The sequence below is a fragment of the Cotesia glomerata genome, linkage group LG2, assembly GCF_020080835.1.
Source record: "Cotesia glomerata isolate CgM1 linkage group LG2, MPM_Cglom_v2.3, whole genome shotgun sequence".
Taxonomy (NCBI): Eukaryota; Metazoa; Arthropoda; class Insecta; order Hymenoptera; family Braconidae; genus Cotesia; species Cotesia glomerata.
This window is the reverse complement of record NC_058159.1, coordinates 10,163,560-10,184,360: the sequence shown is the minus strand read 5'-3', so window position 1 is coordinate 10,184,360 and position 20,801 is coordinate 10,163,560. Positions and strand designations below refer to the sequence as shown.

Sequence of the window (20,801 nt, the reverse complement as noted above, 5' to 3'; positions counted from 1 at the left end):
TTTTTTAGCTTATAAGTAAAAATAAAAAAATTAGGAAAACGGTTGACCCTAAAGGCCATCCCTGCAACTTCCCACTAATTCCATACTTAAGCGCTCAAAATTGCACTTATTGTACGTTTTTGAGCTCATCGAGCTCAAAAATATCATTTTCGTATCATTTTGAGCTCTCCGAGTTCAAAAGTCTTATTAAAGTTCGATGAAACATAATTTTTTAAATTCTCAAACTGCTATAACTTTTTTAATGAATCAACTGATTTTCACGAGGTTGGTGGCGATCGACGTAGTTTTTTGAACTCTATAGAAAATTTGGAACAAAAAAAATTGATCTGATGAAACATTTCGGAGTTATTACAAAAAAAACACTTTTTTCGATTTTTTTCGACGATATCTCACGAACGCGTCAACCGATTCTGACGCACTTGGTGGCGATCAATACGGGTTTTCAAGGTTAAGAGCTGATTAGTTTTTGAAGTCGATCGGTTCAGCCAATTCGGAGATATTTTGAAAAAATCAAGAAAAAAACAACTTTTGTTTTCTCTTTTTTTTTGCAATTTCTCGAAATCTACTAGTCCGAATCGGTTCCAAGGTACAGGAAATTTAAGTTTGGCGAAGACCTTTCGAATGACACCAACTGTGATCAAATCGGTCAAGCCGTTCAGAAGTTATAAGAGGTTTACACACACACACACACACACACACACACACACACACACACACACACACACACACACACACAGATGTACGGACATCATCGTAAAAATAGTCAAGAAAGCTTCTTAGGGCTTCAAAACGTCGAGATCTGTTGAAATTTCGATTTTTGCAAAACGGGGTAAAACCAATAACTTCCCAATTTTTCGAAAATCATTGATTTTCTTAGCGGGAAGTTACAAAGTTTGAGAAAAATACTTTTTTTTTTATAAATTTTAGCACAGTTGATATTTTGTAAGTAAAAGTAATACAGTATTGATTTATTTATTTATTTTTCTCGTTACAAAAAAATTTCTATAGAGGTGCGTATAGCACCTGTGCATAGAACGAGTACATTTTGAATTATAAAAATTTTTCTTATCAATAACAAATTAATATAGTAAATCATAATACAGTGCAAGCTTTAAGAGTTTCAGCCTACCGAGTTTGACGGAGCCAGGTTTGACCTTATTTAAAATGGTTTTTATAAATTTTATAGTTTATATGATACTTATAAATAATATTATTCTAAACATTATATTAATATCACGTTTTTCAACTAATAATCTATTTTTATCCATTCTTTCAGTTTTTTATGTATTATTTTCTTCTTATAATTCATAGTTTTCATCTCAGATAGTAATTTATTGAAATATTTCATTGCTACATAGTAAGCATATTGTGTGTAAATTGTTTTACTTATCTTTGGGAGAGACAGTTGCTTATGTCTTGTACAAGTTATTTTATCATTATATAGATTTAAACAATCTTGATAATAGAAAAATAACGCAGTGGTAATGAAAGTTTTTCTAATCCCTAGGGGAGTGTTGTTAACATTAGTTACACACAATTTACTTCTTAATCTATTTTGCATATTTGAGATAATCTTAATTGACTTGTCATAAGCACCACCCCAGGCAATAATACTATAGTTTATTATGCTTTCGAGTAACCCATGATAGATTATTTTCATAGTTTGCGAATTTAAAATTCCTGCCAATTTGTAAAATACAAAAGTGAAATATTTAAGTTTTTTGAATAATTCTAGAGTATGGTTGTCCCATCTCATATGATTATAAAAGTGTATACCAATATATTTACAATATTCAACTCTTTTCAACGGCTTATTATTATCAGTTAGGTAACTATTTTTATAACTCCCGAAAGTTATAAACGTAGACTTATCTACATTGAGAGAGTTGATTCTCTCTAAGCCACAAATCAATTTTATGTAGCCATTCAATTAATTTATTCTTAACTATGAGCCAGCTTTTTCCTGAGCATAATATGGCTGTATCGTCAGCATAGGAAACTATGGCATTATCCGGTAATACATTAAAAATATCATTGATATATATTAAAAATAATAGGGGCCCCAGGACAGTACCCTGGGGAAAGCCCACAGTAACAATTCTGGTTTCACTTATAGTATTATTTAATTTAACTACTTGGGATCTATTATGTAGATGGGATTTTAAGAGTTGATGTGGTAGGCCCCTAATTCCATACCTCCAAAGTTCATCCATCAATATTTTATGGCTGACTGTGTCAAAGGCTTTAGCCAAGTCTAAAAAGGCTAGAACAGTTGGAGAATTTTAATCTAAATTAGAGTAAATGTAATTAGAAGTATAAGCTAGAGCGTCAGTTGTACCTCTGCTTTTCATGAATCCAAATTGTTTAACTGAAATTAATTTATTTTTCAAGCAAAAATTAAGTAATCTAACATGTATGAGTTTCTCAAAAAGTTTAGCTAAATTTGAAATCAATGATATGGGTCTATAGTTAGTAGTTAAGTGTTTGTCACCAGACTTATAGATAGGTACAACATCTGCACTTTTTAAAGCATTCGGCCAACAACCATTGCTAATGCAAATATTAAAAATGTGTTCTAATGGAGTACTTATATCTTTAGAAATTGTTTTAAGAATTTTACTGTTAATCCCATCCACACCATCTACTTTATTTTTCATATCACGTATAGTAGCTTTAGTTTCTTTTTGGTTCGTTGGTAGTAAAACGAGACTATCACTTACATATGGGATGTTTTTCTCTATATTACAATCAATAACATTAATATTACTAGCTAATTTAGCACCTATACCAGCAAAAAAATCATTGAAAGTATTTGCAATGACTTTTTTGTTAGTTAACACCTCCTCATTACATACTATAGAATTAATTTCAGTCTGAGTTATATCATTTTCGCTTAACTTACTATTTACAAAACTCCATAATTTCTTACTATTATTGCAACATTTTTAGCCCTTTCGCATTCATAATTATTTTTTGCTCGCTTAATAAGGTTATACAATATTTTACAATATTCATTATAATCATTTTTCAATTTATTGTTATTTTTATCCCGCTTGTAGATGTTATATAACAGCTCCTTAGTTTTAAAAGAATTCATTATGCCTTTAGTAATCCAATTACTACGTGCTTTGTTATTATTTTTTTTCATTTTCTTAGTTCTAGACGCATCTTTTATTAATTGTTTTAATTTAATAATAAAGACATCAAAAAATTCATCCGGATTATTAATCTGTAATAAGCTTGCCCAATCAACCATCCTACTGAGAATTTCTAACTTTTCATAATCTAAGACAGTGAACTCTTGATTAAAAATATTATTATTCTTAATAGAGACCCCAATCGTCATAAAAATGGGATGGTGGTCACTAAAGATATTAGTATACGTAAAAGATTTGATGCCCCTGAATACTGATTTTATAAAAATATTATCGATACATGAGCCCCTAGATTCAGTTGGCCTCGTAGTTCCATTAAAGTATGGTTGATACCCTGCTTCGAGAAAAGTAGATACAAAAGAATTAGTTACAGAATCCATGTTAAGCAAGTTAAAGTTAAAGTCACCAGCTATGATGTGATTCTTTCCATGTTTATAATTTTTTAAATAATCAGACACTAAATTAATGAAATTTTCTTTACTAACGTCATGACATCTGTAAATCCCAGACACTTTTAGAGTTTTATTATTTTTTAACTCAATAACAACTGAAATTATTTTTAAGTTATCAATAATTTCAGTCACAGAACTATATTTTAATGATTTATTTACATATAATATCACCCCATCAGCTCTGTTTATGGAGCTGTGGTTATAGAAGCAATCATAATTTTCTATGGCAAAAAACACATTTAGTTTGTGGCATTTAAATAATAACATACTTCTATGACAGGTCCCTGGAAAAGTTTTTTTTAAACTTATTTTTCAAAGAATTTTCAAAACTACTTGATCGATTGACTTTAGAATCTAATCAGATTAAAGTCTCAATTAACCTCTTCGACTGTCATAATCTAAAAATCGTGATCGCTTTTAAAACTTTTAAAGTCTAATTTAAATCTGATTAAAAATGAACTTTAATTATCGGTCGGAAGCCAGTAACCTCAAAAAATTGAATAATTTATACACAGAAAAAAAGATTTCTTGACTGGAGAATAAAATCCTTGGCTCAAGTAAATTTTCGGGTGCCCGAAGGAAGACCGAAGTTGTCTTGGCCGAAGTAAAAATTTTTCTTGAAATTCTATTCTTGGTGGAAGTCATTTTTCTTAATTCAAATTATCATAAATACTTGATACAATAAATTTTTATATTGGATCAAGATTTTTAGATACTTTAGGGAAGCAGCGCCACCTACTTCAGCTGAGAAAAAAATTTTCTCACCTTGAGAAAATTTTTCTCTTGAATATTTGATACCCATTTTAGATTATTTTAGCACGCAATTATACATATTGAATGAAAGAAAATGGTTCAATATTATTTGATCTTCCCATTTGACATGTTTGTCAATAAAAATATTAATGAAAATTTATTATCGAGATATTTAATTTTTTGGAGCAAGAGAAAAATTTTCTCAAGACAAGAAAATTTACTTCTGTCAAGAACTTAATTTTTTGGAGCAAGAGAAGAATTTTCTCAAAACAAGAAAATTTTCTTGATTCAAATAAATTGTCTTGGATCAAGATACGTATTTCTTGAAGCAAGAGAATTAATTTTGTTGGGATAAGTGAAATTTCTTGTGTCAAAAAAAAATTTTTTTTTCGCCCAAGAAAATAATTAGCAAGAAAAATATTTTCTTGGTTCAAGTGAACCATTCTTTCTGTGTAATTTCAATTGAAAAAAGTAAAAAGTTTTCAAGCAGTGAAAAATTTTATTTATTCATTGCATATAATATACGCAATTAAAGTGACCCAATGTTGAATACTTAACTCATGACTTGGTCACCTGGTTTCATTGACCTTACTGCTAAACAATTTTTGCCTTGACTATGGTTGATATGTCAATCTAACGAGATTTAATAAAAATCAAAAGTTCATTATTTAGTAATCAATCGTTTCTACATGTATGTTCAATCACAGTATAAATGATAAATTATAATCGACACAACATTTTTTCATTTATATATACTCTTCACGAGATCAATGTCAAAAATACAACTAAAAGCTGAATACTTTTTGTGGGTCGTTAAATAATTTAAAAAAAAAAAAAAAAAAAAAAGCGCTACGTAAAATTATTTATTCATAATACCAACAAATTTTACAGTATTATAACTTATATTTATCAATGTCAATATTTAATCAGTATCAAAGACCTTAATTTTGACGAATGAAAACTTTTATAATAAATACCTTTTATTTGTAATATCTGTAAGATAAAGTATCTAATATTAAAATTACTTTTATTTTTACAGTACGAATTACTGAATAGTTTATGAGTATGGCTAGTTTTCAAAGAGCTAGTAGAAAACTCAGTCTTTTAATGAAAAGCTCTTTAGATTTTTTTTTATTCTTGTATAATTAATTAATTTTCCATTTTGTCTAAGTTTTTTTCTATATAAATATGATTTCGTAAAACATAAAAATTTTTTCTTGCTTCAATTACTGGATTTTGTAACGTAGTTAGCAGAAACGGTAAAATTACCAAGATAAATATTTAAAAAATCTGTTTATAATCTTTAACGTTAGTGAAAAATAAATCATTGCTCACCTACGAACATTTTGTTTTCATTGTTATTTCAAACAATTTTTTCCCGTTTTAAGTATAGTGTTTCATTTTTTATCAAAAAAATTTGTTTTCTCTTTTTTAACAAAACAATAATTATTAACACATTAAATTCTAAAAATTACTGTGTTCATATTTCAGTTGTAATGTCCCGAATTATACGTGACTAGAGTAAAATATTACTTTTAAATTACTTTAATCCTGACATTGTGTTAACACATTTGTATACTCAGACTTGTTTCTAACTAACAAAATTTTCTCCTCGGATTTAACGTTCAAGAAATTTAATTCGATACTATATTCAGAAATTCAAATAAGTTTTATAGTGCGCACTAAAAAATAATATGTTACTTAAGTTTACAGTACCAATTACCACCCACCCCCTTTTTTAGGTTACAACTTACACCTATAAAACTATTTGCTTTACTACACAAAAGAAAAATTTGAAAAATTCAACAGTGCATGTCTGTTACGGTCATATTAATTCATTACGTAAAATTTTAAGTAATTAATAACGAAAAAAATTGGAAAAACTCGATGAACTTTTGACATCAATTTATGGTACTTTGGAAATTCGAAATTGGTTATGCTTTTGATTTTCATTTTTCTATTACGATTAAGCGTGAGGGAGCTCATAATTTACTCATAATGGCAGCTTTTGTAATAAACACTATCATGTAATGAAGTATACAATAGTAAATATAATCTTCGGAATTATTTTTGGAATTAAGTTCGTTGGTGGTTGGTAGCTAAGTCGATAAAAATGTAAAATTTTCAGTGCGACTAAAATTTCTCGGCAACGATTACCATGGCAACAGCTAATTGTTTGAAAGAAATAAAGTTTGACGTAAATCATCAATTTTACGTTAATATCTGGATAACTGAATGAATGAATAATGGATTGTAGTGCACTTTAATTAAAATATCTAAATTATCAGTAAAAAAGTTTCTGACATGGTTACATATGGCCATATATGAATTCATCTATCTATGGCCATAATAAGAGCGTCGTCAAGCTAGCTCATGATAGGCTATAATGAGAGAGAAAAAATTATGCATCATAGTTTTCTAATTTTCTATTTTTTCTAGGAACATGTACACTAATTAACATGTCTTTTTGAACAAAAATTGGTTTAGTAGTCAATTAAACTAAAAATCAACGTCAGATAAGCTCTAAGAAGAGTTACAAAAATTATTTTTCTTGCTCTCCTAGCCGAAAGTACGCTCTTTCGGGCCGCATTTTACTCCAGAAAGAGCAACTTTTGTAGCTTGCTCTAGCGCATGCGCGCTACGCATATTTTCTGGCCCGGCAGCACAGAACCTCGCTTTTTTTTATATTTTCGTGGCGCGACCAGCCTATACAGCGAGTGTCAACTGTATAACAGTCACAACATCGTCTGTATGTAACATGTCAGCGCATAAACTAACCAAAAAATGTCAAAGAAATAAAAATAATTTATAACTAGATTATTGTTAATGAATTATTTAATAATAATACTGCATGTTCTGTGCATGTTATCACTCTTAATTAGAGCAGTTGTTAGTAAACTTTAAAATAACTTATTTTTTTTTTAATTTATTAATTTTTACTTTCTTTTTTATATCCGCCCCGATCAGCAAAAGTCAAGCGGCGCCCCCTCACGTCCGGCAAAACCCTTTCCGCGGGGTTACGTACTTTCGGCTAGAGAGCAAGAAAAATAGTATACATTCCACGACCAGATGCCGTGATTTATGTGATATGATGGCCGAGGCTACGCGGAAGGAAATTCTACTTTCTGGCCTTGGGTCGTAATATACTATTACAGGCATGATCATGTTGACTTTTGACGTTTTGATTGATTTAAGCATACTGAATGCATTTTCTTCTTGAATGATCAATAATGGTTTAGAATGCATTAATTTTCTTAATCACTCACCTGTGACCACTTAATCTATTACTATGATCACTATTATTATTATTAGATTTCATTGTGATTATCACTTCTTTAATTCCTAGATTTCCAATATAGATTATAGTAGTAATTATTCTATTTAATAATTAATAGCAATATTTAATTTCTTATACCGTCGATGTAGCTAACTCTTTTGAATAATTTACTGCTTAGTTACAGTGATTGTACTTAGTATAATTATAGTAACGAATTCCATTAGCTCAATATTATTGATCAAAACCAACGTGAAATTGGAATATAAAGTATTAAGTAACCAGGTAAAAATTTTGAATTATTTTTTAATTTTAATTAAGCAGATAATTATGTAAAATGAATTAATTTATGTGCAGTAACAAAATGAATGAATTAAAAAAATTCGACGTAGTTTCTACAAAGATTTTGGCTTTGCATTTGCACTGAGACATTCAGTAATATAGCCTATCGATATCATGAATTCTCTGTGAGGTTAAATCCAACAAGATAACATACTGCACAGCCGATCCATTCGATGGTCTTGATGGATGCTATTTGGTTATAACTTTCGACACGATTCAAGTCTGTCGAGAGCTGTAGAGTTGAGGTGGTGAGGAGTAACGAGGAACATCGTTAGGAATGCTAGGTATTAGGCACAAAATTTCTGGCTTGTATATGTTATCTACAAATCCTTAACACGGAATTTGTCGCCATTTGAATCCTGTGTAATGAATAGGGAACATATAACACTAAGTAACAATCAGAGAAATAACTGCAAAATAAAAAAAAATAAAATGAAAAGAAATTGACAATAGCTCGAATTTTAGAAAATCGAGACTTTTATTGAATCGTTTTCAGACTATTCATGAATAAATTATAAATATTTTTATTAAGATTTTTCTCTGGGGATTTATCTTCATTCAATTGAAATTTCCATTCATGAGCCAATAGTTTTTTTTATACAATGAGTATTGAAGTTGCTTGAAATTACCGTTATCTTCAACACATCGAACAGATTGAACCTGTTGGTTTTCTATTTCAATTCATGTATACTTTTATTCTTTTCACATCATTAGCTTATAGATGGTGGCTTAAATTCTATGAAGAAATAATTACTCTTAAGATATAAAAAAATATCAAGTTTATAAATAAAATATAAATATTTTGATTCTATGAATAGTGATTAATATTTCGTCTATAAAAGGCTACATCATAATAATTATTACTAAAAGAGGATGGAAACCACACTGGCTACTGTAGTGGTCGACATTGTTTGGTCAACTAAATGGTTTCACACAGAATACTATTTAATCGAATTTGGCAGGAAGTAAATGTATGGATGAAATCTCTCACTATCAAGTTCATATATTTCTGTATTATTTTTCAATGTGTTGATAATTAACACGTAGGTTTAATCACTTATAGTAAGAGGTAAGACCAGTATTATATCTATTTATCTCCTAATGATAAAGATTCAAAAACTTCTTTTTTTTTTTTAATTACACACTGGACAATTGTTAATAAAAAAAAGGTCAATTGGCACCAGTCAAGATCGAAGGTAGATTTCATGTAATCCATGATTTTAATAACAATATTATAAATAATTATTATTCCTCAAGTTTATGAGAAAAGTAAATCGGCTGCCATTTCTAAACTATTTGACAGATTCAGCTCATTTTTGAACTCATCCAAGATAATTGTCTATAGAATAAGTCTACCAAGTTTCATAAAGATTCATTAGGAATTGTGGAAGTTATCGTGTCCACAAGACGCGTTGTGTTATGTGCTTATTTGAAACTGATTCAGATGACATTCAGCTTCTTAAGTTTTTGGTGTAATTGATGAAAAGTAAATTTATTATAGGTTAAATTAAAGAGAATTTTATGATCTTTGAAACGAAATGCAGAAAAACGACCTATCATTTCTAAATGAAAAGTTATTCCCTAGTAAAGTCACCAAACATGTGATTTTTTTAGATTTTCGAAAATTTCAAATGGCTGCCATTTCTAAACTACTTGATGGATTCAGCTCATTTTTGAACTCATCCAAGATAATTGTCTATATAATAAGTCTACTAAGTTTCATAAAGATTCATCAGGAATTGTGGGAGTTATCGTGTCCACAAGCCGCGTTGTGTTGTGTGCTTGTCTGAAACTGATTCAGATGACATTCAGCTTCTTAAGTTTTTGGTGTAATTGATGAAAAGTAAATTTATTATAGGTTAAATTAAAGAGAATTTTATAAGCTTTGAAACGAAATGCAGAAAAACGACCTATCATTTCTCAATGAAAAGTTATTCTCTAGTAAAGTCACCAACGTTGTGATTTTTAAGATTTTCAAAAATTTCAAACGGCTACCATTTCTAAACTATTTGATGGATTCAGCTCATTTTTGAACTCATCCAAGTTAATTGTCTATAGAATAAGTCTACCAAGTTTTATGAAGATTCATTAAGAATTGTGGGAGTTATCCTGTCCACAAGCTGTGCGTTATATTACATAAATATATATATATATATATATATACATACATATATAAAATTCCAAACTAATGTTATTTTTAAGCCTTACTCGACTAAATAATTAATATAGTAACGGAATTCTGTGTGAATTTTGACACAAGGGTCAATGCAATAGATAGATTTTATGAAATCTACCTAACAAGAGCTTAAAAAATTTTTGTAATTTAAAAATATTCCAACGTTATTTTTATTTGCAGTAAAAATAAAAAGTACCATTCAGTAATATTGAGTTTAAATAATCAGTGAATTTATTATTAATTATTTGCTTTTAATAAAATGCTTTTACACAAGCATTAATTTGACATTTATTATAATTACGAGCATCAATTGTATTTGAAATTTTCTTTGTCAAGTAATTTGAAGTTTTTTTAAGTTAATAATGAAATTAATCTAAAATCAAAATTTGATTAATTAAATGAGTATTATGTTTAAGATCCATTATAAATTGTATTTAATCGATATTCAAAAGCAAGTTTAATGAAGGGTATCTCTCTGCTATTGATTGTTTAAAAAGTGTTTATTAAAATAATATTCAGTAATGTTTTTTGTTAATGTGAACTGATAATGACAGTATTATTGGTTCACCATATGTGTGCATGATGTTTGATCGATTTACTTTTACAATTACTCGTACACTGAAGTTAAAATTCATAATTTATAATATTACTATCAGCCATCCTATTATCTGTTGAGCATATTTAACATCAATGGTGGATTTGTTAACAATATAAAAATAGATAATCATCATGGATCTTATTTCTCAAATTTTTTTGCATTACGGTTAGATCTTTTTCAATTCTTTACCAATCTTGAAAATTTAAATTTCCAGTAAAAACTCTTATTTTTTTTATTGAAAAAAAATATGCAAAAAATTAGAAAAAATCAGTTTCATAAAAAAAAAAACATTAAAAAATGCAGTGTCGCCTGTTCACAATATATTTACCTATATTGAAAGGCTATAGAAGATTCTATCTATTAACAATATGTATAATTTACATGGCAGTTTTTGGATTTTTTACATTTTCTACGCAAGTGTAGTCAATCGCACGAATTAATTAAATAAAATTGACACATTTTTTATAATTATAATATAAATTGTTGTTTACAATTCATCATAGTCTTATGTCATGAAACTGAGTGGATGGTGTCTTCGGCTACCGGTATGTTGGCGTAATGAGCAAAGCAGGCGCACCCGCACATAAGTTCCGAAAGTCTCATCCACTAAGTTCATATATAAATAAATGTTATCGATTAACATGGACAACATGCTATTTAGCTTAATATCGTGTTTAAAAAACGTATGGTTGTATTATAATTACTCGGTCATAATATTGTGCGTAATATTAGCACTAGTCAGTTCATATTTAAGATTCTTAAATCCTTAAAAACTGGCACTGACAATATTCATACAGCTTTACATTTTCAAAGGCATTATGTGTAATTAATGCTCTAATATTAATGGAAACTTAGACGAATTTCTAAATAAATGGAAACTTACTTTTTTGGTAGTAGATTTCACAAAGAACGAATAAAACTACAAAACATTTAGTCCTTGGTCTTAAATAAAATTATTGATATTAATTTCGAAATGTGTTATTAATCATTGGTTTTGAAGAACATAATCTATCCAAAAAACAAAAAAAAATAAAATAGTAATTTTACCTTTAATGCATCGCTCGCCAAATCATCACAAAGTTGAGTTTTTAGCTAATTATATCGTCAATCGTAAAATTATTAGCCTCACTTACAATTGTCAGAAAGCTATTTTTATTACAATAAAAACAATGCCTGTCTTTCTAGCGCTTCATCTAACTCTCCGTTTCGACTAAATTATCCAATAGTATATGCTGTATGTCCATGCGAATAATCAATAGATATAATATGTATATTTTCCGCCTGATCGACTTGGTAATCTACGATTCAGTAAGTCAAGTAGAGAGGAAACGTAATCCGCTAATCGCACAATCGAAAATGTAAACAAAGAAGCCGAAACCAGTAGTGAGCTTAGTAATTGACATGATAACTATAGCTCTAACAAATGATTGAACGACCAACTCGTTGGGTAGTTTACATAGTCGACAAACCAGTACAAATTGAAGTGGTCATGGACCAGATTGACAATCAATAAAGTTATTCCGTATCCATTTGAAAAGATTGGGGAATCAAAAAATTAAAAAATGTTATCAATTCATTATTATTCTAAGAATTCATTCAAAAAATGTTGACATAACCAATGTAGAAGATAACCTGTACGTGAACTAGTTAGCGTTTAGTTTGCGTGCATGCCCAACATTTATTCTACGTTTATTCCAAGTACAACATTTTTATCACTGTGATTTTTAAATTCTATCCTTCAACTCAAAAAATAAAATTTTAGGTTAATTTAAAAATCAAAAATCTGATTCAGATTGTAAATTTCAAAAAGCTTTTCCGCATGAAAAGTGGGAAGTTAAAAAATAATTGTAGTAACTAATTATGTCATCTTGAAATGATCGTGCTTATAAAGTTCAACACATCACATGTGACGATCAAAGTCCTTTAACATCAAAATATCATATTTGTTTTTTCATGACCATGATTTATTTATCAATATTAGTTAGCTTTACGCCAAGTCGTCTTATCTAGTAATATGTTGTTTAATTCCTGTGAATCGAAGAATTTTTTTTTTCACTATTAATCGAGACAATTTTTCTCTTTGTATTAGATCTATGCAATCCAATTTACACTTGAAAATTAATAAACAGGAATTTGTAAGTATCGGTTCAAGTGTCAAATGAATCATCGCTAAATTAAAAATTCATTGAAAGCAAGAATGACTTTTAGAAAATATAAAGTTTCGGAACCAAGCCGAGAATCGAAATCGAACCTCCCTGATTACACGGATCTTCCAAGAGCTCTCTATCACTTAAGCTACCATCTAATAAAAGTTATATATTAAAAAAAAAAAAACAAATGACTCAATCATCCGTTCTTATACATAAAAGTAAGCGCATTTATGTTGAACAAAACTATTGACATTTGAATCTAATCATAAAAAACGAAATTTAAGAAAATCCAAAAGTGCTCGACTCATAATGCTCATTTGATCGTAAAAAACTATCAAAAAAAATGTTCCTCAAAAACAGGTGACCCCTCATAATTTCTCAGCCTAAAATGTCTTGGCAAATATATCATATCGAAGACAATAATATCTCGTTTGTGTTGGCCTATTTTTGAGCACAAACACACCCAAAAACCATGTTAAAAGGGTGCAACACGATTACACGCGTATGTGTTAGCCTATATTGTTATCTCAAGGCGTTATTTCTGAGATATAAAGAGGAGTAGCCCCTCAAACAATACAAAAATTTTTTTTCATTTTATTATGTTATTATTATTAATATTCAGAAAAAAATTTTTTTATTAACCATCTCTAAATCTGGACTTAAATTGACATTTATTCCTCTTATGGCTCCATCTAACACGAGACTGAAGAAAAAAAAATATATTTTTTCGTGTAGGCGCGACTGGCGTAACAAAAGTATTTGTAAATAAACATATAAAGATGTACAATATTAGTCGAGTTTTTTTTATGAATTATAATTAAACAGGATCGACTTTGATGGCCATTTATTACTTCCGGATTATTTGATCCTTTCTTTAATCCATCAAATCGATCTTCAACTCTAACAGAATTATTCCTTATTAAACTCTCTATCCACTGATTTTCAACTTGGTTAAAGTCCGTTTTCTTAATTTTTTTAATGTTTTAATAATTATTTATGAATGTACATAGAGAAAAACTCGACGCAAGAAAAAAAGTCCGAACAACATTGCATTGGAGTTTGCTGTGTTGTAAATAATGCGATTATGATTTTGCTTTGCTTCTTATTTTTTGATATTGTATTTGCTGAATCGTTATTCCATCCCTCACTCACGTTAAATTTTCAACTAATGTGATTTAACCGCAAAATAATTGCCAATTCGTCTGACACGTTCGACAGTTATTGGATATATCGGCGTTTCGTCTGTTTAACACCAAACTGAAAAGGAATGCGTACTGGTACTATCTCGATTGGAATTTAATCAGACGTGGATTTCGACATTCTTCAAATAATTTCCGAGCACGTTTGATTCACATTAATTAGTTCTCTACTTCTATCACATTGATTCTTTATCTTATATTTTTGTTAATAATTTCGTTATCAATATTTCCTCTATTGATTTTTTTCATCTTTTTTAATACTGTTTATCAGTTTAATTGAACTAGTTATAAACGCTATCTTTAGACATTTGATATTTTTTTTCTTATTAAAATAGTATTTTAGCGATGAATGTGATTACAAACAGTGACGGTTAAAAACTACTTCTATTTATTTAACATAAATGGGAATGAATTGTTAATTATAAATATTGCCATTTTTTAAGGCACTCAACGGGTGCTCTAATTTTTCATAATACGTCCATGATAGTGCACATAATCAGTAAATTATCTGCTTACAGGAGAGTTCGGTTTGAGGTGTTAAGTTTTTAAATAAAAATAATTTTTTTTTAATAATGTCGGATTGCTTCCCCAATTTCACCCTTCTTTCTTCATTTTCTCCATTTACTCATAATTATTAAAATAAGACTGCGAGATGTGGACTTTTTAAGATTTTTCTAGTCTAAGTACAAAGACGTTACAGTTAAAAAAAAAAAAAAAATAAAACACCATTGACTCTTTTTTAACCGTTGCAAAATTAAGATTACAGCGATATCTTATTGTCTTGCATAATCTGAAAACGGCTTTTTCATGAGCCCTTTTTTACTTTTTTTTTCTTTGAGTAACAACTTTTTACGATCGCAAGTGGTCATCTTGGCATTTAAACTAACGGTGTCGCCATTAGTAGCCCCTTATCTTGAGCGATCTAGGTGCTTTCCCGTTCTCGTAACATGTATACAGTACTCTAGGTATCCAGCAGTGGCTGGTTTGTTCTATGTGGACTGACCAAGGCGACACGATAACAGCCCTATATATGTTCTGTAGTTTTTACATTGGATTATTGCACGTCAATCGGAGAGTTACACATTACCTGACACGAGCAACGCAATCACCGCTGCTCAAAACCTGGTTTTTTTTTTAACGTCTTTATTCTTCTTGCTGTTTTTTCTTGTTTTATCGTGAAAAGTGAATGACGTGTTGGTTTGAATAAAGTTCGTCATGTTTAAATTATTTCTCCTATTTCTGAATTCTTGTTTTACTTTTTACTCCTATAAAATGTATGCTTATATCTCACGTTGGTAGTTGTAGACGACACGATAAACAAAATTCTGACATGTGATTTTAAATTACTTCAATAACAAATGTGAAAAGTATATATTTCGTGTGTTAGAAAATGCATTGTTGTGAATTACTTCAAATATTTCTTTACGAACTGAAATTTTTATTAATTCAATTTTCAACTTTCAACTTTATGACCTTAGCCATGTTTAATTAGAGCAAAATCAGCTCATAAAATGTACATTAAAGTGAGCCAAAAAAAAAATTAACTTATCAAATTTATGGCTTAGAGTGGACCTATGTACCGAGAAAAAAATTTTCCACTTAGAAAGATAATGGAGTCAGTATTCATGTTTGTATTTTTCTAATTAGTTATTTTAAATTAGATTATCGCATTAATTAGTTAAAATGATTTTATTTTTGTCGGAAGTAAAAAAAAAAAAGTAGCTTATAAAAATAATTTTCTCTCATTGCGTCAAAAAAAGATTGTGTGTGAATTTGGTATAATTTTGTTCAATTGGCAAATATTTAACATAAATATTTTTATCCCAAACTTTTTTTTTTGATACAGTGATCAAAACTTTTAAACTGTGTCCAATATATATTTGACACAAATAATATGAATTTGTGAAAAAAATTTCATCTCAACTCAATTTATTTAAAAATTCCGATTCATGTTCTAGCATTAATTAACTTTCATCAGTTTAAATTTGATTCATCAAGTTTTGCTTGCAGGATGTTATATTTTTGTCGTCAACATTATTTACGCTATAAATACTAAATGAATGCATTCTAAATAATAATTTTTTTTAAACTTAATTTAACTCTCTAAGCGAAGTTTCATTTATATTTTAAAAAATGTTAATATTATTACATGGTCGTCACTTAGTTCATATTCAAATTTTTAATATGAAACTGCTTTTAAAAATAATTCATTTTTCAGGGATTAATCCTTAGACTAGCTTAGATGCTTACCCTTAGTCATATTATATACAGCTTAGTTATTCAAATTACTTCAATCCGTGAGTTTCGAAAAAATTAGCTTCTGAAATTTCGTTCAACAGAAATAAATATACTTAGTGTTATTCATTCTCTGATGAGAATTTGCTATGGAATATCAGACAATATCACGTATTTTTGTATTTTAAAGTCACCATTTCATCCGTTAATAAGTTCATGGCTATATAGTTACGTCATTCTGTCATCAAATTATAAAAAAAAGACATATGCTATGTATTAACCTAAGTACAATTGCTTGATTGCATAAGTACATTCATGAAGCGTTTATACTTATATACGGTTGAATGAAACTTTGCAGGATACGGAATATTTATACATACGCTGATTTTAGTGAAAAATTCTGAATGTGTGAAGACATTTCAGAACACTTTTCTTTTTGTGAATCTATTACATAGACTATGGAAAATATTTTTCCTCTAGGGGTTACTAGAGTAATCAAATTTTAGAGAAAAATTATGCTTTTTGTTACCTGTATTCTGATATGTTGTATGCCACAAAATTTGATAATTTTAGGTTTATTTTATTTTTTTTTTTTTTTTTTTTTTTTTTTTATACAATAAAATCACAACAGTATATCATATCGTGTATCTTTGGTCGAAAATATAACTCAGTTTTGACTTGATTTGTCTTAATTTTCTTTGAAGTCATCGATTTGCCGACGATTTTACTTCAGATCTTTTTTTCTTTTTACACGCTTTATATTAGCTTCACTTGTATGTCAGTTTGTTTGTTTGTCAGTTTGTCAGTATGTCAGTAACTCTCCGTGGGTAATCTGCGCGCCTGCGGCCTTCCTTGGTTCTGGTACCCGTTTCTCAGGCTCGCTCTCCGAAATCGAACTCTGATTCCCCGTATTTATAATATTTATAAATAATTATTTTTTATTAGCTTCACTTGTATGTCAGTATGTCAGTATGTAACTCTCCGTGGGTAATTTGCGCGCCTGAATATTTTTGATAATCAACAAATAATAGTTTAAAAAAACTAAAAAATCACGCTTTTATAAATAAACCAAACTAAAAAGTAAAAAATAAATAATAGTTTAAAAAAACTAAAAACACGCTTTTTATAGAAAACCAAACTAAAAAATAGAAAATAAATTTAAATTAAGAATAGTGTTAAAAATTTCAATAAATATAAATTAATAATAGTGTAAATAAAAAAATGTATTTTATTTTAAAAAAAGCGTGGGGTGCTTTTTAAGATATTATCAAAATGATAATCACTCTACTTATATCTGTCAATAAAATATTTATAACTATTGACACCATGCACCTCACGCTTTTTTTAAAATAAAATACATTTTTTTTATTTACACTATTATTAATTTATATTTATTGAAATTTTTAACACTATTCTTAATTTAAATTTATTTTCTATTTTTTAGTTTGGTTTTCTATAAAAAGCGTGTTTTTAGTTTTTTTAAACTATTATTTATTTACTTAAATTATTAAATTGTTTCGAATTTGATTTATGTTAAGATATTTTGTTTTAAGCAGACAACTGGTTATCGAGTCAAAGTCTATAGTCGTTTATTCTGACTTCAATTTAACGGAAGGCTCATAACGAAAATACGAAAATGTTTATACTATATGATAAATTTAAATCTTTTAATCTCTTCAGCAGCAGAGCGGATACTTTCAATCCAATATTATAAAATCGATGAAAGTCTTGAAGTTAGTCAAAGGTCGAAACTCGCAAAAAACGGGCCACGATTCATTATTTGGTTAAAATTTAGGCGCGCGCGTAGCGTGCTATTCTAATTTCTAGTGCTGACAGAAGTTTCAGTTTTAGAATCTCACAGAAACCAGAAATATGAAATTTATAATTTATAATTTTTTCAGCTACATAGGATATGTATACTTCTTCTCGTTAGCTCAGATCGGAAAATGATAAATTAATGCTACAACTAAAAAAATAATACTCAAGAATTATGAAATCTTAAACTATTCAAATGTTCGTGTAAGGAATCACCGATTGTTTATTTATTTATTTATTTTATTTCCTCTTAATATACACGAGCATGTCATAACTGATTTTGTACGATGTTTTTTTATTTTACTTTAAACTTTTTTTATCTTATAAATTTATAAAACTACGTTAAAATTAAATTCATTTTGATTTAATTCTGACTTTTTTGGTCTTAAATAGATTCTAACCAAGCCAATAAAAGTTAAATATTATAGAAATTTTATAAATGTAAGAATAAATAAGGAAATTAAAATTTACAGAATTTTGACTAAAATTTTAAGGGGCACACCTAGTGTGAAGTTTTCAAAAAATCGATTTTTTTTTTTCATATTTCGATAGGTTATACCTTTAAAAATAACATACTAAAATTTTAAATCGATATCTTAAATAGCTATAAATATGATTTTAATCCATTTATAACAGTAAAAACGATCATTTTATCTTTGAACGCGTTTTTCTCGAAACAGCATTTTTCGAATTTGCTGGAGTGATTACTCGGAGACAAATGATCCGATCGCTATCAAATTTTTTTCGCATCTTCTCTATATAGTTCTCCATACGATGACCCTCCAGTTTTTTGATCTGATCAAAAATCGAATTTCGGCAGGCCAAAAACGATCAAAATTTTGGGTAAAATTTAACTTTTTTTTTCAACATGCCGCCATTTTGTCAATTTTTGATTTTTTTGTTCGTCCGAGGGTCATCGTACAGACAATATGTTTTAGCTTAACGAGAATTTTTTTTTTTTAAGTTTTATCAACGGAGAAGGCTGCAATCCCTCCAGCAGTAGAGGACCTTTTTTTTGGCACCGCCGGAGATCGCGTGTCATTTCAAAAATATTTAATATTTTATTTCTAAAATTTTACTGTGTATTCTCAAAACATGTATAAATATACCCTCAAAATTTTAAAACGATTGATTCACTAATTTTTTTTTTTTTAATTCCCAAAAATTGCCTTTTTTTAGGCTGTCACACTAGGTGTGCCCCTTAAGTTAAAATTAAGTTTTATTTTCGACCCTGGTGAGAAATTATCTCCTTTATAAAGAGGAAAAGTTATTAGGTTAATAAACTGTCCTTACTTCATTCAACAGTACAATTACTTATTTGAAGAACTTGAATTTCTTGTAAGTTGAGTAATTGTCTTGTTTTGACTGGCTCAATGATCTTTAAACATTTTTTTTTATTGCGTTACGCTCATTCATAAGATATAAACATCGGCCGGAAATGTTTTTATTAATACTAGGCAATCGTTCACGTAAAATTTACTCTAAAAATTGAAAAAATATGATGAATCAGTCAAAAAAAATTTAATGCCAACGGTGTTATGTTTAATGGTATTCAATGCAATTTTCGCTGAGCTAAGCTATAGCATGAGGCCGCTTTTACAAAGTTTGTTGTTCCAAGTTATTGGAATAGTGGCAAAATGCCAAAATAGCACTCCTCGTTTATGCAAATATCTTATAGACTTTTCTGGTCTACAACAATAGTTGTAATTTTATCATAATTAAAAATAACAATACATTATTACGATTATGTAGTGTCGAACTAACTTATAAAAAACTGAATTTCTTCCGTAAAACGAAATAACTTTAACATGCCGAATATTTCGATGAGTAATATATCAGAAGACTATCTATGGTTACTTTGGCCATTTACTTAGAATTTTACTAAAAATAATTTTTTGCAATATAATAAAAGAACGATTTTGACTGTCAAATATCCGACCAGATGTAATTCATTAATAATTGAATTTCCTCTGCTTGAATATTTCTTTTCAGAATATGTCAGAATAATTTTTGATGTCACAGTTCCTGCATGAATTATTAATTTTATAAATGTACTCTATCTCAATATTATATTGTATTTTATTTAAAAAAAAAAAAATAAAAAAGTTCAGAAAATCCGAATGTAGGATTTTATACTCATTTCATTAAAAATAGAAAAAAAAGAAAGCAAAGGGCATAATGATAAAAAAAAATTGATTGAAGTGAAATTATGTTTAATGTTTTAAAAATAGTTATTTTCTATACATGTGTGTGAATTAAGGGTTCTTCGTAAGCTTGAATTTGCGATACGAGCTTAAGGTAATAGTGCATTCATACACGTTTGAGTACGTCGTTTCACAAAAAAGCAAAACGAGTCCGAATAAACGTATGACACATCCTGTAATGGATGTGAGCATAACCTTAAAGGCTAGTTTCGCAAATTTAAGGGTAACAAAGTCTTCACATTACATATAACGTATTAAACAAAATTTTTTGTTACAACTATGAAAGTATGACTTGAGAAAAAAATATAACTGAGAATTTTAATAATTATATGTATTATTAACTTTACAAGTTAACGTTAAACTCATTTGCATGTGTCGGTGTATGCAAACTGTAAGTTATTGTAAGATTTTAATGCTCCTTAGCAAGCAATCTTAGTAACAATACAAA

At 28.5% G+C, this 20,801-nt stretch overlaps 1 protein-coding gene across 2 annotated transcripts in view; it reads left to right on the top strand.

Moving 5' to 3' along the window:
- Positions 1-20,801, top strand: part of LOC123258558 (furin-like protease 2) — a 344,896-nt gene that overhangs the window by 114,661 nt on the left and 209,434 nt on the right. The window lies entirely within an intron of this gene.